The sequence below is a fragment of the Prunus avium genome, chromosome 2 (assembly GCF_965620075.1).
Source record: "Prunus avium chromosome 2, drPruAviu1.hap1.1, whole genome shotgun sequence".
Classification (NCBI taxonomy): Eukaryota; Viridiplantae; Streptophyta; class Magnoliopsida; order Rosales; family Rosaceae; genus Prunus; species Prunus avium.
The window spans coordinates 25,333,117-25,339,628 of NC_142285.1; positions in this window are offsets into that span (position 1 = coordinate 25,333,117).

The following is a 6,512-nucleotide window of genomic DNA, read 5'->3' on the forward strand; positions in this document are numbered from 1 at the left end:
CTCCAGCCGATTTTATTGACTTTTCCAAGTCAGGGGTCACGTGGGACTGTTCCGCTTTGAAGACCAGCTTGAGTCTAGTTTGCTTTTGAGCCCAATTTTGAATTTCTTCGAGGCCAAAGTCTTTCCTGATTCCCACTGTTCCCAGGCCTCTTAATGTTTTGGGCCGCGTTCATTCGTTTTGATCTGTCTAATTGTTAACGGGCTGGGTCGTGCTGATGGGCTAAGAGCATTGAAACAAACGGCCTAGGAAATGACGTGGGCTTTCTTCTTTCGGCTTGGGCGCGCCAATTTTAAGCCCAAACAATAACCAAAAAGGGTTTAAAAATGATAACAATCCATATCAAATAGACAATTTCAATTCAACATGATCTACCTAGATCCCAACCTTTTTTTCCTTCTTGTTTTTAAATTTTTCTTGGCCTCCAAACTGCTCCAACTCTAATTTTCATCTCCATTAGGTTATGAAATCATCTTCCAATCTAACATGGCTAGGAAATCATCTCCCAAATTTCTCTTGCTGAATGAAATAAACATACTGTGGAATTATTCTTCTGAAACCCTAGCCTCCGAGGCCCCTATAAATAGATGGCTATGCACAAGGGTTGAGGTACATCTAAATTTCTCTTTGAAACTCTGCAGAAATTCTCTCTGACAAACCCTAGCCGCCATATTTTTTCTCTCTCTCACACAAGGCTCCAACCACCACACACGGCTCCAGCCACCTAGTTCTCACCCTAGAGAAATCTCCATCCTATTGTTAGCTATTGTTTTCCAACAAACACTCGACCTAACTTAGGCATCGGAGGGTCTTTCGCCAACACCCCCTCGGGTGTGGTCTTTTACTCCGATTTGTTTTGTAGGGAGAAAGAGAAGCGAAGAAGAAGAAGGAATATTAGACAAATACTCTTGTGGTACGAAAATCGCTCCCACACATACGGGGAAAAAAAGGCAAGAAAATGTGCATATATAAAAAAGCTCAAGCGCGTAGTCCTGGTATCCAAGCCTTTTATTTTTATTTTTAATTCAAGATAATGATCCTTGAAGTTTGAGAAATTATCACATTTGGTACGTTATATTTTTTTGTGACATTATTGATTTGTTATGTTACACCTTACATATCAAAGTTATAATGTTGTGAGATTCCGTCAAAACTTATGTTAGATTGATGACATGACATGTGTGTGGGGCCCACATATTCTATAATAACATGCCACGTGGATTTGAAAATTTCTTAAGAAAATAAAATTCATAAAAAATAGAAAACTAAATTTAAACCTTTAAAAAAAATATTAAAATAAAAAAAAACAAAAAAAAAACCCCTCTCTCTCCTTCCACCTTCGCCTCCTCTCTCTCTCTCTCTCTAGCATTTTCCATGAATAACACCAATATGATTCTGGGCGTATCAATCACTTGATTTCCTCCGAATAAATGGTTATTGTATGATACGTTAATTGTAACAGTTTCCTAATATAGTTCTTTACCCCCCAAACCAAAATCAACCTTCGCAACCCACCTCCCACTCGAGAAAAACTTCTCTCGCACGGTGATGTCAAGGTAAGCTTTCCACATCGGTATCCCTAGAAAATTAAAAAGTGATACCTGTTACTCCTTTAATACTTTTGAATAAAAATATATATTTCACCTCTGCCGCCCCTCCTCCATGTCCTCCTCCCTTGCAACTCAAACCCCTCACATTCTCTCTCTTCTCACTCGCTCTTTCTCTCCCCTTGCTACTCAAATCACCTCTTTTAATGTATTTTTTCGTATTCACACATCCTTGCCTCCATTGTTACCGGTAACAAGAGAGAGAAAAAAGGAAGGAGTTACGAAAGGTAGAGAGTCGGTGAGATAACAAAGGAAAATAGGGAGCGATGAGAGAGAAAGAAAGATTATTTGAGTAGCAAGGGGAGAGAGAGAGCAGGTGAGAAGAGAGAGAATGGGAAGGATTTGAGTTGCAAGGGAGGAGGACACGGAGGAGGGGGTAGAGGTGAAATTTTTATTTTTATTTTCAAAGTCTTAAAGGGGTGACAGGTGTCACTTTTTAATTTGCTAGGGATACTTATGTAGAAAGCTTACCCTTGAACCAAACGGGCCCTTATATTATTACCACATATAGTTTCCTAAAATAAAAAAATCCCCTTAACAAAATAGAAGAAATGTTAGCTGATGTAGAACAACTGGCGGAAGCACTTGAAGAGAAGCTAGTGTGATGCGCCCGCAAAGGCAAATAAAGTACGCTGCAAATTTGGGCTCCAAGCTCAGAATTGGGCCCATGACCTGTTGATTCGAAGAGAACGACGTCACGAGTTAAAAAACCTTGCTTCACCATTGTGTATGGGATTTTTCGAGCATCCGAGATGGTTTATTATCCCGAAATTCAGTTTTAAAGATTTTATAGTTTTTGGAAACTTTGTTATTTTCCTATTTTAATTCCTTTATTATCCCTAGGATTTGTAGGAGTATTTAAACATACTTTACCCTTTGGTTAGGGTTATGTTTTTATTTCAAGTTTATCAAATAAACCTGAGGTTCTCTCATATTTCCTGGTGGATTACAAAGTTACACGTTTTAGGCTAAGGTTTTAGCTGATCAATTGTCACACTGCGTCAATTGGCATTAGAGCATATATGGCCGGCCTAGTGAACAACCAAGATGGGGGTGATAGGACCCGTGGCACAAGGGAAGTTTTGAGACCCTCTCTGGAGGAGGTTCGGGAGTTTATTGTTGGGCATGGGAAAACCAAACCCTCCGCTGACCCTAATGGAGGTGCCCACGTACAATGCCCTATTGTTGAGAGTGATGATGAGTCTAAAAAAGGACTATAGGAACAGCCCCTGATCGCACCTAATCAGAATAATCATAACCAATACATAGACAATTTTCGAATTTAGGCTAATATTCCATACTTTAATGGCCACCTACAGATTAAAGACTTTCTTGACTAGTTGGTAGAGATGGAGCGTTTCTTCGAAATTATAGAGGTTCTGGAGACGAAGAGGGTGAAGATGCCTTTCATCTAAATGGTAGTGCGGCTGTATGGTGGGACCAGCTTCAAAAATCATGGCAGCGGCAGGGTAAGCAATCCATGAAGACTTGGCGCCGTATGAAGCAACTGATGATGGGAAGATTCCTACCTGCTGATTATGAGTAATACCTGTATCAGCTCTACCATAATTCCCACCAAGGAAATCGGACCATTTCTGAGTATACGGATGAATTTTTGTGTTTGGCAGAGTGCAATAATTTGGAGGAAAGAGATGGTGAAATGGTCGCTAGGTTTTATGACTGGGTTGAAAAGTTCTTATTTGTAGGAGAAAATTGAGCTTCAGACTTTGTGGACAGTTCATGAGGCACATAATATGGCATTGAAGGCTAAATTACTAGAGAAAGATAAGCGTATTAGGTCGAGTACTAGTGGTATCAAGAAAAGCAGTTATGAATCCTCTGCTCCATCCATGGAGAAAACTAAGGGCGTCCAGTAGGTTCCTGGGAAGAGTGAGAAGAATGATAAACAAAAGAATTTTACCCCATTTGATGAAAGTAGTAACAGCAATTGGGGAAGAGATCACAACTAGAGGAGCAATCTGTATGCTAGGCCAACGAATGATATTTGTTACAGGTGTTCCAAACAAGGCATCACTCCAATGAGTGCCCAACCCGTAACAAACAGGTCAATCTAGCTTAGGCCACTAAAGATGAAGGCGAGGAAGGTAATTTTGATGCAGATTATGAAGGAGCAGAATTTGAAGATGAAGATGGTGATGAGATGGTGAAATTAGTGTTGTAGAGAGTCCTTCTATCCCCAAAACATGAGGCGGGGCAACGCAACAGGATTTTCTATTCACTTTGCACTATTGACAATAGAGTGTGCGGTGTAATTTTGGATAGTGGCAATTGTGAGAATCTTGTGTCGGAGAAAATTGGTCGATTGTTTACAGCTCCCAACATAGAAGCATGATCCTCCGCACGCATTGAGGTGGGTAAAGAAAGGACATGTGGTTCAAGTGACAAAAGTATGCAAAGTTCCCATCTCCATTGGCAAGCATTATAAACAGAAAGTTTCATATGGCTTGATCAATATGGATGCTAGTCATGTATTACGCGTCCTTGGTAGTATGATACAGATGTTACACATAAAGGATGTGATAATGTGTATTTGTTCAAGTGGGGTTCCCACAAAATTGCTATGGCTCCTGTCAGTGAATCTGAAAAATTAGAGAAGCCAAAGAACTAGAGTTTTCTAGTGATGTTGAACAGTGAGCAAGAGTTTGAGGAAGATATTAAAGAAGTTGATGTCGTGTACCTTGTGTATATGAAGGGGTTATTGGCTGCCTTGCTAGAGGGTTTGTCTTTCCCTAGAGAGGTAAAGAAAATTTTAATTGATTTTTAGGAGTTGATTTCAAATGATTTACCAAATGAGCTACCACCCATGAGAGATATACAGCATCAAATTGATTTGTTGCCTGGAGCTAGCCTTCCCAATCTACTCCACTATCGTATGAGCCCTAAGGAGAATGAAATTCTCAAAGAAAAGATAGAAGATTTGCTGCAAAATGGGTTTATTTGAGAGAGTATGAGTCCGTGTGCAGTTCTAGTATTGTTGGTACCGAAGAAGGACAGTACATGATGCATTTGTGTTGATAGCCGTGCAATCAACAAAATCACCATCAAGTACAGATTTCCAATTCCACGCATGGAGGACATGTTGGATGTTTTAGGGGGCTCTAAAGTGTATTCCAATATTGATTTGAGGAGTGGGTATCACCGGATTCGGATTAAACCTGGAGATGAGTGGAAGACAACTTTGAAGAGCAAGGATGGATTGTATGAATGGTTGGTGATGTCATTTGGGTTTTCAAATGCACCAAGCACATTTATGAGACCTATGAATCAGGTTTTGCATCTCTTTATTGGTTCATTTGTTATAGTTTATTTTGATGACATTCTGATTTACAGCAAAACCAAGGATAAGCATCTAATTTGAAGGTTTTGCAAGAGAACAAGTTGTTTATTAACCTGAAAAAGTATTATTTTGTCACCAACAAGTTACTTTTTCTAGGTTATGCTATTAATGCATATGGTATCCGCGTGGATGAAGATAAGGTGTGAGCCATTCGAGAAGTGTCCTACCCTGAAAACAGCTAGTGATGTGAGAAGTTTCCATGGCCTTGCAACCTTTTACAGGCACTTTGTTTACCACTTCAATACCCTGATCGCAGCAATTACTGAGTGTCTGAAGCGTGGAAAATTTAATTGTGGTGAGCAGTAAGACCAAAGCTTTGCTCTTATTAAAGACAAGTTGAGCACAGCATCAGTTCTAGCCCTTCCTAACTTTGAGAAGATATTCGAAGTCGAATGTGATGTGAGTAGAGTGGGTGTAGGAGCTATTTTGCCTCAAGAGAAGAGACCGGTTGCATTTTTCTTTGAAAAACTCAGTGAAGCATGTCAAAATGGAGCACTTATGACTAGGAGCTTTATGCAGTGGTTCGAGCCTTGAAACAGCGGGAACATTATTTGGTGCAGAGGGAGTTTGTGCTTTACACTGACCACCAAGCCCTAAAATTTATCAACAGCCAGAAGAGTATGAACAAGATGTATGTCATGTAGGCTACTTTTCTATAGAAATTTCCATTTGTTATTAAACATAAATTTGGTGTTCTTAACTGTGTAGCAGATGCACTAAGTCATCGAGCAACTTGTATAAGACTGATAAGGATTTTCAGGAAATTTAAGCTAAGCTTGTGCGCAATTAGCTGATGATAGATTATCATGTTAACGATGGGTATTCATTTAAGGGCAGCCGATTGTGCATTCCTATTTCTTCTTTAAGGGAGAAACTGAGTAGCCATCTGGGTTGTGATAAAACCATTGCCAGTATGGAGGAGCGTTATTTTTTGCCACACTTGAAGTGAGATGTCAGCACCATTGTGAGTGTTATGGGACTCCCTCATACACGAGGAGTCAATTCTATTTTTGTTGTGGTTGACAATTCTTCCAAGATGGCGCATTTATTGCTTGCAAGAAGATTCCATACGCTTCCAACATAGTCAAATAGTTAAGCTTGTGCGCAATTAGCTGATGATAGATTATCATGTTAACGATGGGTATTCATTTAAGGGCAGCCGATTGTGCATTCCTATTTCTTCTTTAAGGGAGAAACTGAGTAGCCATCTGGGTTGTGATAAAACCATTGCCAGTATGGAGGAGCGTTATTTTTTGCCACACTTGAAGTGAGATGTCAGCACCATTGTGAGTGTTATGGGACTCCCTCATACACGAGGAGTCAATTCTATTTTTGTTGTGGTTGACAATTCTTCCAAGATGGCGCATTTATTGCTTGCAAGAAGATTGCATACGCTTCCAACATAGTCAAATAGTTTTTCAGGGAGGTTGTGTGATCGCATGGTGTTCCTAAATTTATTACATCAACTCGTGACACCAAATTCCTTAGCCACTTTTGGATAACCTTGCAGATGATGTTTGGTATGGACTTGAATCATAGTAGCACAGCT